At 41.8% G+C, this 22,045-nt stretch overlaps 1 pseudogene; it reads right to left on the bottom strand.

The window, feature by feature from the left end:
• Window positions 1-1,834: 1,834 nt before the first annotated feature.
• LOC130404352 (uncharacterized) lies at window positions 1,835-20,455 on the bottom strand (annotated as a pseudogene).
• Window positions 20,456-22,045: the final 1,590 nt, after the last annotated feature.

Here is a 22,045-nt window from a genome sequence, read left to right as displayed (position 1 = left end):
TTATATTTCAGACAATTTGATCGGTAATTAGTCAGTAGGCCTAACTGTTCAATGAATAATAAAGTAAATAAAATGTTCCAGAGGGCTTGGCATTTATCTCCCCCTCTATTTCTCTGCTGATTTTCATGAGTTAAATAATTTATTTTGAAAGATGTGTTTGGTTTAGAGCTCCCCCTCTAGAGGATTCAAGTAAGAAGACCCCACGATGAAGGGTTTTTGTTCATCCTTCTCAACAGTTAGTAACACTGTGACTCCCTGGCACAGTAATACACAGCTGAGTCTCCAGGCTGCATGTTTTGCCCTTGCAAAGTGACTGTTTTACTGGCCTCGTCACGGGAAAGACTGAATTTACTACTAAGAGAGTCTTTCACTTTTTTGTTCCCGGTAGAAATGAATCCAATCCATTCCAGTGAGTTTCCTTCAGGTTGTCTGATCCAATGTGTCCAGTGGTTAAGTGTATAGGAGACCTGACAGCGGATGGTCAGAGGTTGACCAGGTTGGATAGTCAGAGACTCTGGCTGAGTAAGCTGTTCACAGTTCACACCTGTAGAGAATACAAGCTTTTGGTCATAAATGAGCTACTTAAACTATGAATCAATATGTTTTCTATGGGTTGGATATTTTTTCATGACGCCTCACCAGAGCCAGCAGCCAGGACCAGCAGCAGTACAGCTACAGAGAACATGGTTTGTGTTGAAGCTGAACTGGAAGAAGATGTCCTGTTCTACCACCTGACAACTTATAAGGCAGAGCGAGAGGAGAAAAACCCACAGTCTAATTTGCATAATTCAATGAAAAGGCAAATTTTGTTGAGATGCTACGCGACCCAGGGGGCAGGAGTCCCAGATAATTTACACGTTTTTGCATTATTTGATTACCATATTACCATTATGTATTTTTGTTTTACTCAATATTTTCTTATTTTAAAGGGTTATTAAGATTTATAATCATACATATTTGTTTTAATACTTGCTTGCATTTAAAAAAACATTAATATAATTTCAAATATGACTTGAGATTAAAGGCTGCAACATTTTGTGTTTTTGTGCGTATGCTGTAAATCTAGTATGGATCATGATACTTGTAGGCCTATCTTTTTGTTTTTTTAATAACGTGAGGCTTTCTGTCCTTTTATAACATTTTATTTTCAGGTCTATATTCTGAGTCTTTTTAGAAATGTTATCTGTCTAATTATAAGGTGTTATATGTGTTCTGTCTTGTGATAAAATGATATAGGCCTATGTCTGGCTGATGCTTTGTTTCCAGGTCCAGCTATGAAGATTAATAAGCCAATTCTGTTAATTAAAATGACAATGAAAAACACAAAAATAACACATGTTTCATAATCGATCATTTAACACAAATTCAGGAATAATGCATTAGGTAAACATCTTCACAAGAAATAGCAGCATGAGTTGTTACCTAAATATATCTGTTGTTTTCTATTTCAAACAAGTTGCGGTCGTTAAGTCCAGTAGGCCTACATGATCAATGGGGAAATACTAAAGTAAATTAAACAATGCCCAGGAGGGCTTTGCCTTTTATGCTCTCCCTCTATTTATCATCTGATTTTCCTGAGTTAATAATCTATTTTGCCAAAAGATGTGTTTGGTTTAGAGCTTCCCCTCTAGAGGATCAAGTTAAGGAAGGACATCACTGGGCTGAAGGGTTTTTGTTATCCCTCACAACAGTTGTCAACACTATGACTCTTGTGGCCACAGTAATTACCACAGCCTGAGGTCTCCAGGCCTGCTTGCTTTTGCACTTGCAAAGCGAACTGTCTTAATGGACGCCGTCCGACAGCCAGACTGAATTGACTGCTTAAAGGAGTCTTTCACTTTTTGGCCCCCGGTACCAATCCTTCCAATCCATTCCAGTGCGCGTCCTTCAGGTTTTCTGATCCAATATGTCCAGTAGCTACAAACAGAATAAGAGACCTGACAGCGGATGGTCAGAGGTTGACCAGGTCGGACAGCCAGAGACCCTGGCTGAGTATCTGTTCCCTGTTCACCCCTTAGAGGATCTAAGTATTTTGGTCAGTTAAATGAGCAACTTCAACTATGAATCAATGTTTTCTTATGGGTTGGATGATTTCTCATAAAGCCTCACCAGAGCCAGCAGCCAGGAGCAGCAGCAGTACAGCTACAGAGAACATGGCTTGTGTTGAAGCTGAACTGGAGGAAGATGTCCTGTTGTACACCTGACACCTTATAAGGCTCAGCGAGAGGAGAATGACCCACAGTCCTTTTTGCATAATTCAATGAGGCGTCAGATGTTGGTTGAGATGCTACATGACCGGGGGGCAGGATCACAGATCATTTACACGCTTTTGCTCTATTTGATAGTGTGTTATTTAAACCATATTGCTATATTTTTTTATCTTTACATTTTTTTAAGCGTTATTAAGATTTGTAATCTGACATATCATTATTAATATTTGCATGTATTAAAAAATATATAATTAATATAATTTAAAATGTAATGTGAGAATAAAGGCCCATTTAGGAGGTAAACTGTGTTATTGTGCATAGGCTGTAAGTCATGTATGGATCATGATATATGGAGGGCTAACGTTTTTTGTTCAATAACCTGAGGTTTCTTTCCTTTATACCAATTTATTTTCAGGTCTAAATTTTGAGTCTTGTAATGCATGTTATCTGTCTAATAATAAGGTGCTATATGTGTTCTGTCTTGAATTAAATTGATACATGTCTGGCTGATGCTTTGTTTCCAGTCCAGCTGTGAAGTTTAAATGCCAACTCTGTCAATTAAAACTACAATTGAAAAATCAATAAAAAAGTTTCATAATAATCATTTAACACAAATTAGGATAATGAACCATGTAAACATCTTCACAAGAAATATTTGCATGAGTTGTTAACTAAATGTATTTTTCCCTGTTTATATATTTCAAACAAGTTGGTCGGTAAGTTAGTCAGTGGGTCTAACTGATCAATCAATAAAAAAGTAAATAAATGTTCCAGCGAGCTCGGCATTCATCTCTCCCTCTATTATCAGCTGATGTTCATGAGTTAAATAATCTATTTTGAATGATGTGTTTGGTTCAGAGCTCCCCCTCTGGAGGATTCAAGTAATAACACCTCACTGGTAAAGGGTTTTTGTTCATCCTTCACAACAGTTTGTAACACTGTGACTCTCTGGCACAGTAATACACAGCTGAGTCTCCAGGCTGCATGTTCTGCCCTTGCAAAGTAATTGTTTTACTGGCCACGTCAAGGGTGAGACTGAATTTACTACTAAGGGAGTCTTTCTGGTGTTTGCCCCCAGTATTTATCATGCTAATCCATTCCAGTGCGTGTCCTTCAGGTTGTCTTATCCAAGCTGTCCAGCTACCAACAGAATAAGAGACCTGACAGCGGATGGTCAGAGGTTGACCAGGTCGGATAGTCAGAGACTCTGGCTGAGTAAGCTGTTCACAGTTAACACCTGTAGAGAATATAAGCTTTTGGTCATAAATGAGCTACTTAAACATGAATCAATATGTTTCTTATGGGTTGGAATTTCTCAAGACGCCTCACCAGAGCCAGCAGACAGGAGCAGCAGCAGTACAGCTACAGAGAACATGGTTGTGTTGAAGCTCAACTGGAGGAAGATGCCCTGTTTTACACTTGAGAACTTATAAGGGTGAGCAAGAGGAGAAAATCCCACAGTCCTTTTGCATAATTCAATGAGGTGTCAGATGTTGGTTGAGATGCTACGTGTCATGGGACATAGGAATCACAGATCCTTTACACATTTTTGCATTTTCTTACAATGTGTACGTTTATTTACACAATATTATTATAATCATCATTAATAATATTGTTATAAGGCTGTTTAAAGATCTAAACTTCTGTCAGCCTACCTTTTTAGTTATTTAACAAAATGTTGTTTTCTATCTTTTGATTAAATTGTATATTGTATTGTAATGTATTTTGCTTAGAAAGGCAATTTACTGAGTGAAATAACCCGGAAGTATCAAAGTGGCATGACCTTTTTTTATTGAGGTCGAGAAAAGAGGTTAAGAAAGTACATAAGATGTACCTTTTTTGACGTTGATCTGTCCTGGTGAACCTAAAACTTTCCGAAGATGGTCTACTAAGCGCACATGTTAAGATGATTTGCATACTCTGTGTTGCTTCATGCAGGCTATATAACGCAGAGAAGAATATGTAACTTCATTGCCAAGGATGAAATAAAAGTATAGGCACAAAGGTGAACGGAAATGGTTGTCACATCGTGAATGGTTTCTCAAGTTCAACCCTCTGTCCATTCATATTTATCGATATGAATCCCAGTTATGACATTAATATGATTGTATGACATAATTGTCCTGCCACAAGGAATTGTGGGACGGCATTAGCTACTTTCCCTTCCTAAAGGATGGTCCAGCGTACCCTATACTCGATATACTCAATAAGAAAGGAAGCATTGAAGCCTTCTTCCTTATCATTTTATTCTACCGTAGCCCAGCAGCTACTGTATTATAGACAGGGCCGGCCCTGTCCACCTGGGGGCCCTAAGCAGGATAATTTTGGGGCCCTGCTTTGCGGTTGATAGAGTAATTTTGCCACAGAGAACAAGCAACTGTATGCATTAGAGGTAAGTGACCTCAGCCATTATAGTTTCAAATTTAATAGTATTGTCAGTGACGGCTGGTGGTGATTTTGGGTGGGTGGGCTAACGAATGCATTACATTTATCAATACTTCACAGGGCTCCAGACGCCATGAGGTCATGAAGTGTGAATGATTTTTAAAGAAGAATAAGGTGTAGAGAAATGCGTGTCTTTTAGGGATGCAAATTATCGAGTAATTCATTAATCGATAGTTGTTTCATCTTATCGATCGATGATCGATTAATTGATAAGCGGCAATTCTTCTGAGAAGCTGAATTTCCTTCTGAATGTGACACATTTAGGTGGTAATTCAACAATGTCGTTTAGTTGTTGTACTTTAAAATACTTCCACATATTGTGCATTTGGCGTCTTTGTCGTCATTAACCAACTTAAAGTGGCTCCATACTGCACTCCGTTTTGCCCTCTTCATCGTGTCAGTGTCCCGCTTTTCGCTTGTCTTGTCCTGCTTTGCTTGTGTTCCCGCTTGTGTTCCCGCGTGTGCGTCAAGTACGTCTGGCGTCAAGCGCGCCCTCACGTGGACGGGTGGGGAATTACGGGTTAAAAACGCGATTAATTGCAAGTAATTTATTTTTATCGAGTAATCTCTTATCGACGATCAATCGATAATCGATTAATTGTTTGCATCCCTAGTGTCTTTATTTGAAGCACAATTATAAATAAAAAGAAAAATAAGGTGTTTAAAGTGCTTCACTGAGCTGAAATTGAATATTTCGAACTAAACCATTAAGCAAAATACAAATTTTTTTGTGCTTAAAGTATTAAACAATTAAAATGTTTACCGGTCTCCCTTTGGGCAAAATGCGGCTGTAGACGATCAGACACTCTTTGGTAGAGACGTCTGTGTCGCCGTCAATCATGAAGGACATGTATGTGGCGTTTCCAACGTCCGCAGCTGTCTTTTGCTTTAAGGTGTCGCCTATTACCGCAATGAATTAATTAATAATTTCGGATTTAAATTTGGTGAATGGCAACTCCTCTTTGGCAATGTTGTATGCAACATTACATTTGATCATTTTCGATTCCTTAGAGAACCTTATTGTTACTGCCTGTCGCTGAAATGCAGCTGGGAGAGGGGCAACTTTCTCTACACACTTGTCACGTCATGTTGGGTTATTTAGACATATGCTTTTTTAATATTTTGATACGAAACGTTGTTGACCAGCTTACAAATGCACTATTACCGGCCATATTCTGACCGCACTCCTGACAGTAAAAGCAGTGCGTTCCGTAATGCACTGCGTGATAATCAAAAGTTATATAGATGAGTCAGCATTTAATTAATTTGTGTGACAGAAACAACTAAATTTCATGGATACATTTGAAGTTTTTCCAATTATTTAAATAAATAAATTATGATGATGTTTAAAAACACATACTGCACATAAGCCATGCTGCACTTGCGCTACTGTGCTGTGATTGGTCGAAGGTCACTGTACTGCAGCTATTTTACTAGCTGCCCAAGATCGGCCTTTGGGCTAAACTAATTTAGCCCAAATGGGAAGCATTTGAAGGGGGGGCGTCAGGGCACCTGTCAATCAAACGTCAATGGAAGCTTACGCTACTGTGCTTGGGCTAAATGAAATTAGCCCAAATGGGGGCGTGTCACGACACCTGCCAATCACAATGAAATGCCCGCTAACGCCCCGTGCCCACTACATGCGTCCGTTGCGTTATCCCCATTGACTTTAATGGGGACGGACGAGCAATGCATTGTGGATCCGTACGTTCCGTTGGAGCCTTCGGCTCAGTCAAGAAGTTGAAAAATGTTCAACTTTTTGGCAGCGACGGATCCGTCATCCAATCAGATCGCTGTACGGTTGCTGATTGACACCCCGCCCTCATGAGTAAAATCCTCAGTTTGTCGATGCTCATGCTAATGATCATGTGTTTTTCCCCGCGTGTGATTTGTTGACCATTATGTTAATTTTGATGTGCCAGTCCCCGGACGTGATTGGCTGCTGCATCGGAGGGCCGAGGATCCGGGAGGATAAAGCACGGGCGAGCTCAACATCCACGGCAGCTGGCCTTGGATATGAAGCTTGCCATATTGGGTCTTCGAATGGTTATTTGTTGGTTGATCGAGGTTCTTGTTAATTGCTACACGGGAACTTATCCCATGCACTGGGCTAAATAAACAAATAAACAACTTCCAGTCAACCAAAGACATCTGGTTTTATGTCGCCACCCCTTCCCCTAGCGGGGGACGTTCGCGTATGCAAATTTAAGCACTGTGACGCGACTCGGGCTCTGACGATACTTCATGGAAAGCGGGTCATCTTGCATCGCAACAAGCAGGAAGTAGCGGGAAGAACCCGATTTGATTGGCTGACGGATGCATCTGCAAAGACTACTCCCCCATCAGTCAGCCACGCCTTCCCACATCAGTCAACGGACGCATGTAGTGGGCACGGGGCGTTACGCTACTGTGCTTGGGCTGAATGACTTCAGCCCAAATGGGAAGCATATGAAGGGGGCGTGTCACGATACCTGTCAATCAAAATTGAATGGAAGCTTACGCTACTCCGCTTGGGCTGAATACATTTAGCCCATTCACAGGAAAAAAAACAAGATCTATCATTTATCCTGGGTTTTTCTGTCACTTTTTGGTGCTGTTGCTGCTTTAGGTTCTACCAACATATAAAAAAATATGTTCTAAGGTTTTTAATATTTTTTCATTTTTACTGTAAAGTGTAGGGAGGGCTTAGCCCTGTTAGCCCATTTATACCAGCTGTCCCTGAGTATTGTGCATCACCTAATATTGCTGCCACTCAGCTATCGCTAGCTAGCGTCTGTTAACCTACTTTGCTAGCTTGCTACGTATTACTAGCTAACATAACTTCACTGATAACCTACACGAATGCAAATGTAAAATGACCAGTGGTTTTTTAATGGGCCAGATGCTCTCAGGCAATATTTGCAGAGCCCAGCACCTGCAGGAGAAAAGACACCTGATCCTTCATGTTCACTGTCTCTGAATTTAATACAACTAGTACTATTGTTGCTGTTTTTGCCATAATAAAGTCTAGACGAGTCAAATTCTAATGCTGCTTCAATTTGGTGCATAGAAAAGCCAGATACAACTGTTTGTAGTGGTACGCACAGTATCCATAATAGGACTTTTGTCTTGTAGTTTGAGTGTATAGTTAATCCAGTGTATGGGTCATAAACTGGAAACATTAAATTGTCCTTACAGTGTGCTCAAGAGCTTTTGCACAGTTTATGGAGTTCATCTATTGTCATGATTCGTTAAATATCAATGAACATTCTTTGTAGCATTTTTGTACTTGCAATTTATTAGACTTGATCCTTTTTGCTTATTTATTAAGAGTTAATTTCATGAAAATATTCTTGAGCATCTTCAATTTATGCATGGAGGTTGTTTATGTATGTTTATGTATGCATATAAGTTATTTAAAGTAATTAAAAAGAAAATGTTCTGAAACTTTTCCATTGTTTGTTGTCCATTCATCACACATTGTTAAAATGCAACGTCTAGTGGGGTGAAAAACTGCTAAGCAAAGTAAAGGTAAATCATTGAATATGTGTCTTCAGGGATGTTTAGTATAGTCAATTAACAGGGCAACGCTCCTTTAGCTATGGGAACTTTTATTTTAAAGGGCTAGAACTGGCCCATGGGGAAAGAGCGGGAGAGAGGCAATGTCGGACAAAGATAGCGAGCTTTGTTTAGCTTTGTCATGAACCGTATCGTCGTCATCGCGGTTGCCAGTTTGGGATCAGTCAAGCAAGCGCCTGCGCTGAATCAAACATCATGTTCCTTGTTTGTTCCCCTCTCAGCAACACCGAGCATTACATTAACAACATGTTTAGGGTTGCCAGGTCAGTCGGAATAAGGTCATTTTAGGTTATCATGAATATGAGCTGTATGTTTATAATGTTTAATTTCTTGTTAATTAAATTGCTTTGTGTATAAAAAAAGGAAAGGATAAATTACAGCGCTCTTGGGGGCCCCCTGGCGGTCGGGGGCCCTATGCGGCCGCTTAATTTGTGTATAGGGAGGGGCGGCTCTTATTATAGATAGACTGCATAGAGCCTCAGCTGGAAACCAAAAAGTGAGAGTGGGTTTTTCGGCTTGTTTCCCGTTAGGGAGACTTTATAGTGAAGTTCTAATCTAATAAGTGTATTTCTACAGTGGACAGTCTGTACAGTATTGATTTGAATCTTTCCAAGTTTGTGTTCGCCAATTAGGAGCTTAAAGATATATGCCCCTAGCAACATGATTGGTCTCACAAATACGGAGCAAAAGAAAGTTAAATGCCACTGTTTATGTGTGGTTGTGTGTGTGGTTGATGGCTGGTTTAAGCAGCCTCACCTGGCCGAGAATGGGTCGGTGTGCGTGTGAGGCTGCACACCTGTTGAACATTGAGTAATCAGTGTGCACAGGTTTAACCAGCAATCTCCTGACAGCCACCACCCAGCACCAGCCTTTTTCCCCCAACAGTGCAGTCCAACGGAGGAGGCAGCAACAGCAACCGCAACAGCAACAGCAACAGCAACAGCAACAGGCAAACGTCTGTGGCTAGCCTCCCTTGAAATCAGCCTGGAGCAGCCCAGGCCATACCACACTTCTGCCAGCCTGTACGTCAGCCCAGGACCCCATGCTCCATGAGGGAGTTGGGGTAAGGCCCTTTTGCCCTGGGAGAAGGTGGTCCTCCCGCATGCTGTTTCCGGCCCTCGTGAAGCTACCACCAACACCCAGTTGAACCTTAACTCTGCCCGTCCAGACAGCCCTGCAACGTCCACCGAGAACTCGACCAGTCAAGGCAGCAGCCCATGCCTCTCGTCGTCTCAATGATGGAGGGGAGGGTGGGTTGGCGGTCACCCTGGGGAGGTTTTGGGACTGTTTCTTTTTTTTTTTTTTTTCGATATGGTAAACCTGAAAAGAGTCAGTTGATTGAGTTGGGTAGCGTAACCCTGGTTGAGTTTATGTGTAGTATTTTGGATGGGGGGGTGCACCATTGTGATGTTCATTCACCGTAACTTATATAATAAAATGGAATCTTACACCACGATCACACTGCATCATTGCCGAGGTGCCCAATAAAAGTCACCTAGATGGAGTGTAGCAGCCATCAAGGTGATGTGTAGCAATGGACCTTGTTACAGCCATGTGATTTGGGGGCCCCCTGGCGTGCACCGGGCCCCCAAAACAGCGTTTAAACACACCCTTACTGACGCTATGGCAAACGACTTGCCTACATTGCTTATGACTGGAACTTATTTGTTATTTTAGTAAATTAGGAAATCTTAAGTACCAACAATTGTTTTAGTCAAAACTTTTTTGGGGGAAAATTAACCAGTACAAGTTTAAAAACGTTTGTGGGCAACGGTCCAGAAAATCCAAAACCACCAAAGTCAGTAATGTAAATCATTCTTGATATTAAAATGTGAAGCATATTTCCCTTGCTGCCATATTTAGTCTCGCACCTGGTGTCTTTAATGCACCACTGAAGCGACCAAGTTTCACTTCTGCTTTTCAAGAGGCTTTTTAGGCCTGTGGGGATGCTTTATGGTCCTGCCTGCTCAGCCCTGTCCTCCGCTAACGGGTTCAAACAGCGCTCCTCCTCCTCCTCTTCTACCTAAAAATACGCCAGCTTGCATGAATTCAAGAATATGGAACGCTTAATAGTTATCTTTAGGTTACTGATTTAAAAGAGGGAGATTAAATGATGTAACTCATCTATTGCGGCTTTATTGGTCGGACAATTGAAAACATAAAAACATTTCTGAATTCCTTTCTCTCATGTTTCTCTGTATTTTTTCCTTTTTTCTTTCTATGCCTCTAAACGGGTCCGGTGTGATGTGTGTTTGCTGTGGCCTGTAGAAGGTGGTGTCACAGTAAGGCGAGGGAACAGCGTTCCTCCAGATACTTTGACCTATTTGGAGCATGTAATCTACTTACATAATAATGCAAGAATGGCTTTATAGTGACTGGGTCTGAATTCTGTGATCTGCCTTTAGCAGAAACAGAGTTCAGTAGCACGCATACGTTTTATTTACAACGTAGCCGGTTGTATATGTAAATAAATGTACATGATAGCCTGGTCAAAAATAAAGTCTATTCCATGCATGTCAGTCAAATGTCAAAGAAATATAAATCATTTATTAGACCAATGCCATCTATGCCTACCTCAAATTTATTCACTAACAGATTACACTTCTTTTTGTAAAATTAGGTCCTTGCCCTATCACATATTAATGTAAGTGAAGCAAATCATTAATGCTTAATGAAATATTAAGTTTTATACCCCTTCTGCCCACTTCCTGTCCAGGGACACCGTTTTGGCCGTTATTTTTATTTGTTTGAGAGAGCTGTGAAACAACAGCTGCAGGTTCATAGGCTCACCTGGGTTGGTAAAAGTACACCAAAGTGAGACATCAGATCCACAGTCACAGAAGAAGTACAATCAAGATACAGTTTTTAATTTGGCTGTATACAGGAAAGAGGCAAAAATGAAGCACAATGCAATTCAGAATATGCGTCTCTGGATTGACACAGGATTATCCAGAGTTTAAGTAATTACACAACAGTTCATGGCAAAGGATTGATAATCATACAGTGAAAGTGGCAGAGCTATGAGACACCCAGGCTACTGTAATCAATGATGCCTATGGCGTTTGGTGCAAAACAAGCAATCAAATTTTATATCAATCCAGACATCTTACATTATCCCTTTTTTGGAACACAATACAAATATCATACAAAGTCCTTTAGTAGCAGCATACTTTAGTGTCCACGTGACCTACTAATGAGAAATGTATAACATTAACCACATATTAGAACATTGGACATAGGTCTAATGCTCTATTCCACTTTTCCCTCACCTGGTTAGGTTCTTGGCAGGAGGGGCAGGGCCTAACTTCTTTCGAGCCATGATGAAATTTACACAACACACACACACACACACACACACACACCACACACACACACACACACACACACACACACACACACACACACACACACACACACACACTATATTTTTTAACAAAGAACAGATGAAGAGATTTCAGAGGCAAAAAGGCTGGCACACAGAAAATAACACACACACACAAGATTTGATTATTATAAAATCGATTATTTCCTTAAATGCTATCTTAATTTGAGCAGAATTGATTGAGCAGCTAGACCACTTATATCCATCTCTATCCCATGTATATTTAACAGTTCACTTTAGAGATTGTCAACAAACAAAACATAACTCGATAATTTTTCATGTGTCATTTTCTAATTCGCATTTTTGTAAGCCAAAGTCAGAGCTGTACTTACAGCTGAGTCCAGAAGCGCAATGATCCTGGCGCATACATTGACGGCATCGCTGATGATGGACTTGATTGGCCAACAGAGATACACAAAGTGAGAATATTCAATGATATAGTTATTATTACATCATCATCATCATCATCATTATTATGATTTGTTTTACCTTACGTTACCTATACCAGAGCTGAATACAATTGTGAAAGATTAAAGTAACCTAAGGTTAGGGAAGAGGATGAGGGCCACACTTTGTTCTCAGAATTCTGACTTTAAAGTCAGAACTACGGGTACCATTAACCGGTTTGTTAATGGGAGACCAAAAGGTGAGTGAAATTGGCACCAAAACAACACATGTTCCAGTTTCACTCAACTTTTGGTCTTCCATTAACGAAATGGCTTCTTCTGGAACCACTCGAACCCGCAAGAAGTCGCTAAAGGAATACATCTCGGCACAAGTAGGCTAGGGCTACTGGCTACTCTGCGTGTGGTTTCCTGCTACTGCATGAAGCAAAGTGTCTCTCCCACAGAGGTTGGTCCTTACAGGTACCCGGAGTTCTGAGATTAATGTCGGTATTCTGAGATTGAAGTCAGAATTCTGACTTTTTTCTCAGAATTCTGAGAATAAAGTCAGATTATTTTTTTTCATGTGTGGCCGTAATCCTCTTCTGTTTAAGGTAGATGGCTCTGATGGTCTGCATATATTTTTTTTAGATCATGTCAAACAAATCAATAGTTGCATAACGTGACGGCATCACCGTTGATGGACATTGATTTCCTTTCGTATATCCGACGGTGAGGCATTAACATGATTGTCTGACGGACCCCCACGTCGAAAATCAACGCAAAAGGTACACATCTTTCGTCGGAATTTGAGGCCAGGGATCCATGGCCATGCGTCACACATTTGATAGTCTCGCAAAGCCAGACCAAACTACAGCAAGTAGAATGGTCTGGAGCCACGCTACCTCGAGCCGTCTATCCGTGGGGAAACTGGGCGGGCCTGTTTTTATTTCTTTAAACCAATCACAATCGTCTAGGGCGGGGCTAAGCCCGGGAAGCAGCAGCGGTGTCCATGCAAAATAGAACATCTTTCTTCCTCAGCAAATGCTGTAAGCAAATCTTTTGCAGTTCTTTGCAATTTTCGACGGAAAGAGCCAAACATGCCAACTTTACAGCGCCGTCAAAGTACTCAAAACTCGCCATACTGCCTAGTTTCCGAGTTTGAGGGGGAGCACAATACGGGAACGCCAGCAACCGGAAGGGGAGGAGTCGCGGCCAAATCCGACGCTAGGCAATAGACGCTGTCCACTTCCGTTCAGCCAGACTACATATTTGACGAGTAGGGAGTGAGACTGTGTTGTTCTGTGAGACTGGGTTATTTGCACATCCTGGTACTTAATGTACTTACTTATTATATGTCATATTTAGTTATAGTGCTTACTTATGTAGCATGTTAACATATCCATCTTTGTTGAATACGGGGGATGGGTTAACCTAGTGATTGTTGGTGCTTTGCACTTGGTGCTATGAACATTCTTATTGTACTTTACGGCTGCCGTCCAATGTGTATGTGATTCTGTATGCAAATCCAGCTGGGTCTTTCCCTTCCGATGATTGGTCCCCTCCCTACTTCCTGGATCCCATCGAAGCTACCAATCGGGAGTCTCCAATCAAGCCAGCTGCATATAAATAGCGTGTGTGTCCACAGATCGGGGCGGCTGTGAACCAGTGATCAGTCCGCCTCTTTGTTGGTGCCTACCATTTGTGGTGGCTTAGGGAATTAAGGCCAATATATGCTCTGTTTTAGACGTAACGCGTAAGCACGTAAGATACATAACCCCACCTTGCGCGGTAAAATATCCCCCCTTACGTGCTTAAGTGCGTCGCCCAAAATTCCTGACTATGCGACTAAAACACTACGGCCCTACGCAGCTCGCAGACTGTGATTGGCCAGCTAACCACAGTTGTTCAGAGTGTGGAAAAAGACCGCTAACCTAAACTTAGCTACTGCTACTCTTGTCGAAAATACTGGAAGTGCATAAATATAAACAAGCCAGCGATTTCCACTTCCACGCCCACAGATTCGTTCGTTGCTCCCCCTACTGTTCTGGCGGAGAATCCCCTCCCCTCGCGCAATCCTTAAGGAACCTTAAAGGAACCGTAAATCAAAACTTGTCTAAAACAAGTCCCTTGTGTAAATTACGTGCTTACGTCTCTGCGTCTAAAACGACCCTAAATCGGCCTTTAGAGTTTTTGATACCGTTGTATTTCCTGGCTGTGATTGAGTGGTTTCAGCCAGTGTCTTTGTTAAACTTGTGTAGTTTTCTTTTGTTACAATTCTGTGTGCATGTGCACTCTTTTCAGTTGATTAAACCCCCGATTTTGACCCGAATCTGTCCATGGTCTCCCATCCATTTAATTTAACATCCCAATCACGTGTTGCGGCTCTTAAAACGAGCCGGGTCGTAACATAAATGGGGGCTCGTCCGGGTTCAAATCCTGGATGAGCTCCCCCCCTTAAATTACAAGCCCTTGCGGCTTGGCGTTAAGGTTTCATGCATAAAACATAGTTAACACACATAGCTCTAGCGCCTAGACAAAGCATCAGCGACCACATTTTCAGACCCCTTTTATGTTGGATATCGAGGTTGAAGTCTTGTACCAACAGAGCCCACCGCACGAGTCGCTGGTTGTGACTAAACATGCGGGACAGAAAAACAAGGGGATTATGATCAGTGAACACTACAGGCAGAGAGGTAGACCCAACATAGACCTCAAGGTGCTGTAGTGCTAACAACAGAGCAAGGATTTCTTTCTCAATGGTGGAGTAATTTGCCTGGTGTCGGTTGAACTTGCGGGAAAAGCAAGCAACAGGATGATCAATACCGTCAGCTGTACAGGACTAAAGCCAGTCGATTCCTGCACGGCCTCACGGGCAGCAAACAAGACAAAGGGGACTCCCTCATCCCACTGCTTCTCAGTCTCGACACAGTACTTCCTGAGCATCGACTTTAGTGTCTGATGCCAGCGCTCTAAAGCTCCTTGCGATCGGGGGTGATATGCAGACGACACGACGTGATGCACACTCAAGCTCTTGAGTACCTGTCTGAAAAGACCAGACTTAAAATTAGAGCCCTGGTCTGTCTGGATCACCCGCGGTAATCCAAAAGTAGAAAAAAACTTAAGCATTGCCTTCACTACGGCACTAGCGGTTATCGAACGGAGTGGAATAGCCTCTGGGTAACGAGTGGCGGCGCACATAATGGTTAACAAATACTGATTTCCACTTTTAGTTCGAGGCAGAGGGCCAACACAGTCAATAATCACTCGCTCAAATGGCTCTGCTATCACAGGAATGGGGTGTAATGGCACAGGAGGGACAATCTGGTTAGGTTTCCCGCCAACCTGACACACATGGCAAACACGGCAATGTTTGGCAATGTCCGACTTTAGACATGGCCAATAGAAATGTCGGAGGATGGCCTGATATGTTTTGGTTATGCCCAAATGTCCTGCCCACGTACTCTCGTGAGCCACTGACATCACATGCTGGCGGCATCCTACAGGAACGACTATCTGGTAAACAGAATCACAATCAGAATCACCCGTTACGAAGGAAGACCATTTACGTAACAGCATCTCACCATCCATAATATATGCCACTTTTTCATCCCTTGCCTTGTTGTTACGCACCCCCTTGGCAAAACACCCTTGCAAGGTCGGGTCTGCTTTCCTGCATCTGGCTCAAGCGTGCTCGGTTGACTGAAATGCCGTACCTCCAGCTAACGGCAGTTCCGGGCCAGTCGGGGAGCGCTTGCGCATCAGACTCCCCCTGAACAGGCAATAAGATACTCTCAGCCTCTTTCTCCTCTTTGTCACCTGAGAGAACTGACATGAATAAACTGTCGGACAACGAAACTTCATGATCATCTGTGGTAATCTCATGGGAGCGAGCAAGAGTTACAGCGCAGGCTGGAAATACATTCAGAGGTGTCTGATCAGATGGCTGGTTCCCATCACACTGGGGTTGATCTTGAACTTCTAGTGTGGGAGTTACCTTACCCCCCGCGATATCGTTCCCCATCAGGAGTACGATACCGGGGATTGGCAGTTCAGTACAAACTGCTACTGGGAAGAATCCAGTAACGAGAGTGGACTGAATATGGATGCGTGCACTGGCCGTGGTACGTAACCCATTTCAACCCCTCTAAGAACTGATTGGTAATGGCAAGCCGAGTTATCAGAAAAAGGCAGCGCTGATGCCAGAATAACAGATTGAGAGCAAGCAGTATCTCGCAAGATCCGTATGGAGTGTCTATCAGCTGCCTCACCAGACAGTGACACAAATGCATCAAATACGAATGGCTTAAAACAGTCATCAATTTCTGATCAGATGAGTACGTGTTCACCCCATGATCTGCTTTAATCAGTCCTACCCCTTTTGCTTGAAAGGAGCGCGAGGGCTGTTTTTCTGCGTTTTAGTGTCACGCAATTTGCAATGACATGGCCAACTTGGTGCAGTAATAACATTCCCTTTCCTCTTGCGACCCACGTGGGTTAGATGATCTAGGAGGAGGGGGATGTGAAACAGCAGAGACTGGAGAAAAAGCAAATTTATGAGTTAACACATACTCAGCCAGTACAGCGGCAGCAGAAAGTACTCTTGCTTTCTGCTCATTCAGGTACACAACAATACGCTCAGACAAACAACGCTTAAAGTCCTCCAACAGGATCAGCTCTCTCAACGCATTGAAATCACTAACTTTACATGTTGCACACCATTTATCAAATAGCGTTCCCTTCTCACGGGCAAACTCAACATAGGTCTGAGCAGAAGTTTTCTTGTGACCTCGGAACTTCTGTCGGTAAGCTTCAGGGACGAGTTCATACGCTCGTAGGATAGCCATCTTAACAGTTTCATAATTTAAGCTATCTTCAACAAGGAGTGCACCCATAGCATCCTGAGCTTTACCATGCATTTTACACTGAAGCAGAAGCGTCCATATTTCAGGTGGCCATTGTAGATCAGTAGCTATTCTCTCAAACACATTGAAATAGGAGTCAACTTCACTATCCCGAAATACAGGTACTAAAGCCACATGCTTACTAACGTCAAACACCACTTTAGGTGAGCTGGTGGAGGTGGTGGAAGTTGGTGACATACCTGAGCCTCTAGGAGCACTCCGTCCTGTTTCAGAAGCCTCAAGCTCGAGCTGTTTCAGTCTCACTGCCGTCTCAGCCTGAATTTCAGCTTTTCTTATCTCCAACCTGAACTGGAGCTGGGCTTGCATCTCCCGCTCATGAGCTTCCAGTTGCAGCCTAGCCAGACGGACTTTAAGCCGTGCCCCAGTACTGCCAGTACCGCTCGGTGGGGAAAGATCATACTTGGGCATAGTAAACGGGGTCTTCCCTCGCTCACCTGCCTGGTAGGCTTTCCCCGAGTCTGAGGGGCGTCTCAGCACTTGGATCAGTCGCTGCTTCGCTGAGGCACTGGGAAGAGACATGGACTCCAACTGCTCAGTCATAGTAATCACACCCTGTTCCACCAATCCACCAATCAATCCACCAATCACTTTTTTAGCATGGACCTGATAAAGGGGAATGTTGAAGTGGATAGCTATCTCCACTAAATCATCCTTCCTACAATTATAACACTTGTACAACAGTAGGATGTTCAACAAATGTATCGAAATTACACTTTTCTGCCATGGTTCTCAGATGGTTTTCATTTTAGAATCCCGGACGAGCCCCCATTTATGTTACGACCCGGCTCGTTTTAAGAGCCGCAACACGTGATTGGGATGTTAAATTAAATGGATGGGAGACCATGGACAGATTCGGGTCAAAATCGGGGGTTTAATCAACTGAAAAGAGTGCACATGCACACAGAATTGTAACAAAAGAAAACTACACAAGTTTAACAAAGACACTGGCTGAAACCACTCAATCACAGCCAGGAAATACAACGGTATCAAAAACTCTAATTCCCTAAACCACCACAAATGGTAGGCACCAACAAAGAGGCGGACTGATCACTGGTTCACACTTCACAGCCGCCCCGAACTGTGGACACACACGCTATTTATATGCAGCTGGCTTGATTGGAGACTCCCGATTGGTAGCTTCGATGGGATCCAGGAAGTAGGGAGGGGACCAATCATCGGAAGGGAAAGACCCAGCTGGATTTGCATACAGAATCACATACACATTGGACGGCAGCCGTAACAGTACCAACAGCGATATATTGTTTCACTTTTCTGATGTACTTATTGTTAGTCGCTTTGATGAAAGCGTCTGCTAAATGCCCTAAATGTAAATGTCTTGTAATAACATTGCCGTTGCTTTTCCAGCAGCAACGCAGATCTTTATAGGCCTACGGCGGTTTCTAAAAGTTTGATTAATGAATTAATGAAAATGTGTTAATTCTAATAAAACAGGTTTTGATAGCAAACCAGTTCATAATCTCCAGAATACAAATGCTGTAGGATTTATTAATGCATATATTTGCCCTGTTTATGGTTTCAACTAATAACGTAATTGTTTGTTCTTCAGAGTTTGACTTTCTGTATTTTTTAGCTTATATTCTGAGAAAAATAACTAATGAGATGTTTAAAAGCCTTCCTTCTGGGGGGTTCATGCTATGACAGCTCATGGTTGAAGGGGTTTTTGTATACGCTTCATAATAGTTTGTAACGCTGTGGTGCCTGGCACAGTAATACACAGCTGAGTCTCCAGGCTGCATGTTTTGTCCTTGTAAAGTAGCTGTGTTGCTGGCCTCGTCAACAGAAATACTGAATTTGCTAACTAGGGAGTCTTTCAGATTTTCTTCATCGCCTATCCATTCCAGTCCGTTCCATCAGGTTGTCTGAACCAAGCTGTGGCGAAGGTACTAACAGAATAAGAGACCTGACAGTGGATGGTCAGAGACTGACCAGGTCGGATAGTCAGAGACTCGGGCTGAGTAAGCTGTTCACAGATCACACCTGTAGAGAATACAAGCTTTTGGTCATGAATGAGCTTCTTAAACATGAACTAATATGTTTCTTATGGGTTGGATGCATTCTCATGAAGCCTCACCAGAGCCAGCAGCCAGGAGCAGCAGCAGTACAGCTACAGAGAACATGGTTTGTGTTGAAGCTGAACTGGAGGAAGATGTCCTGTTCTACAATTGACAACTTATAAAGGCAGAGCGAGAGGAGAAAGACCCACAGTCTTATTTGCATAATTCAATGAGAAGGCAAATGTTTGTTGAGATGCTACGTGACCCGCGGGGCAGGAATCCCAGGTAATTTACACGTTTTTGCATTATTTGATAGTGTGTTACTTAAACCATATTACCATTATATATTTTTATTTTATTTATCATTTCTTATTTTAACGGGTTATCAAGATTTATAATCATCCATATCTGTTTTAATACTGGTATTTAAAAAAAAACATTCATATAATTTCTAATGTAATTTTAGAATAAAGGCTGTTTTAAGATCAACATTTTCTGTTATTGTGCGTATGCTGTAAGTCTAGTATGGATCATGATATTTGTAGGCCTAACTTTTTTGTTTTTTAATAACGTGAGGCTTTCTGTCCTTTTATAACATTTCATTTTCAGGTCTATATTTGGAGTCTTTTAAGAAATGTTATCTGTCTAATAATAAGGTGTTATATGTGTTCTGTCTTGTGATAAAATGATACATGTCTGGCTGATGCTTGTTTCCAGGTCCAGCTATGATGATTAATATGCCAACTCTGTTAATTAAATTGCAAATGAAGAACAAAAATAATACATGTTTCACAATGATCATTTAACACAAATTAGGGGAAAGAACCAGGTAAACATCGTCAGAAGAAATTGCTGTATGAGTTGTATTTTTCCCTGTTTGTGTATTTCAAACAAGTCTTTCAGTAAGTTAGTAATGAGGCCTAACTGATCAATGAATAATAAAGTAAATTAAATGTTCCAGACGGCTTGGCATTCATCTCTCCCTCTATTTATCAGCTGATTTTCATGAGTAAAATAATCTATTTGGAATGATGTGTTTGGTTCAGAGCTCCCCTTCTGGAGGATTCAAGTAATAACACCTCACGGGTGAAGGGTTTTTGTTCATCCTTGACAACAGTTTGTAACGCAGTGGCGCCTGGCACAGTAATACACAGCTGAGTCTCCAGGCTGCATGTTTTGTCCTTGTAAAGTAGCTGTGTTGCTGGCCTTGTCAACAGAAATACTGAATTTGCTACCTAGGGAGTCTTTCAATTTTCTTCATCGCCTATCCATTCCAGTCCCTTTCCATCAGGTTGTCTGATCCAAGCTGTGTATTGGCTACTAACAGAATAAGAGACCTGACAGAGGATGGTCAGAGGTTGACCAGGTCGGACAGTCAGAGACCCTGGCCGAGTAAGCTGTTCACAGTTCACACCTGTAGAGAATACAAGCTTTTGGTCATGAATGAGCTACTTCAAAAATGAATAAATATGTTTTCTCATGAAGCCTCACCAGAGCCAGCAGCCAGGAGCAGCAGCAGTACGGCTACAGAGAACATGGTTTGTGTTGAAGCTGAACTGGAGGAAGATGTCCTGTTTTGCACTTGACAACTTATAAGGGTGAGCAAGAGGAGAAAGACCCACAGTCCTATTTGCATAATAAAATGAGATGGCAGATGGTGCTTGAGATGCTACTTGACATTGGGGACAGGAATCACAGATCACAGATAATTTACACATTTTTTATAGCGTGGACATTTACATACACACTATTATTATAATCATTCCTTTTAGGCAAATTAAGATTCATTGTTATGAAAACCATTATTGATATTTGCTTTATTTAAACAAGCATTATAATTTCAAATATACTGTGCGAGTAAAGTCTTTTTAAGATCTTAACATTGTGTTATTGTTGTATGCTGTCTGTCTTGTATGTAACATGTAATATATAGGCCTACCTTTTTAGTTTTTACATTTTATAGGCAGGTTTACGTTTGGAATTTTGAAAAGCGTGTTATTTATGTAATAGTACCATGTTACATGTATTCTATTATTCTGCAATACAATATGAGGCTGCTGCAATGTTTCCAGGTTCAGCTTTGAAAATAAAAGCCAATAAATATTCAAATTTAAACATCTGATATTTCTGGCTAGTGCTATTTTTTGCCTGGTCCCTGCCAGACAATCCATACACGTTAACCGTCATTTTGAGAACAGAAATGTATTTCCCATTAAAATATAAAAATTCAGCAAGTAAGCTCTTAACTTTTTGACCAAATGATCAAGTGACGTTAATTATTGTGTCGCTTCTCAACGTTACCAAACCATATTTTGATTTAGTCAAAACGGCCCCTCCATTGTCAGATTTCACAACGAAGCAATGATAATCCAAATTATGTTAATATTCTCGTGCATTGGCGTCAGTTTAGTTGGAAATGTGCTGGGGACAGAGACGCATTTGGAAGTGCATTTTCAGAAGTGCTGGGTACAATGAGGATGCCCTCTGTTTTCTCTCTTTAGTGCTGAAAGGTTCTGAAAGACGGCATACCCATGTAGCTAATTACTAAGGAATAAAATGTATACAAAATCTGTCTGGCACGTTTTATGAAGAAAACGTTTCCAAGAAGCATCGGACATCTGACCCACTATGTTCTTCTGCATGTATCCAATGTTGACAACGTGACATGACATGGCTAAGGTAACAACATAAACAAGAGGAGCTAGGAAAGGATAATACCTGTGTTTAAGTTCAGAAGGGCCAAACGTGTGGCTACACACAGCACTACAAAAGTCGTCAAGATTGAAAAAGAAAAAAATATTTGTTGCACAGCTGAACACTGTATCGCATCATGAGTTGGCCATAGGCGTCGATTACGCCGGGGACGCGTCCCTACCAGATTGTGTCAAGATAAATTTTGTACCCACCACTTGTAAAAAAAGAAGAAAAGAAATTCGAGTTGAATTATTATGGATTTTACACGGGTCTTCTCAATGCCGTGGAACGCTCCGTTCACTTGCATGGGCTCTTCACAACTTCCGGCGGTGAATTATATTTGATAATTCACCGTTGCTAAGTATAATTGACCGCTGTCATGGAAAACAAAGGACTTTTTGCCTATAATGACGTCTTTGGTACCACTCCTCAA

Source organism: Gadus chalcogrammus, chromosome 2 (genome assembly GCF_026213295.1).
Source record: "Gadus chalcogrammus isolate NIFS_2021 chromosome 2, NIFS_Gcha_1.0, whole genome shotgun sequence".
In the NCBI taxonomy this organism is placed as follows: Eukaryota; Metazoa; Chordata; class Actinopteri; order Gadiformes; family Gadidae; genus Gadus; species Gadus chalcogrammus.
Note: the sequence above shows the minus strand (reverse complement) of the source record. Positions and strands in the feature narration are given on the sequence as shown.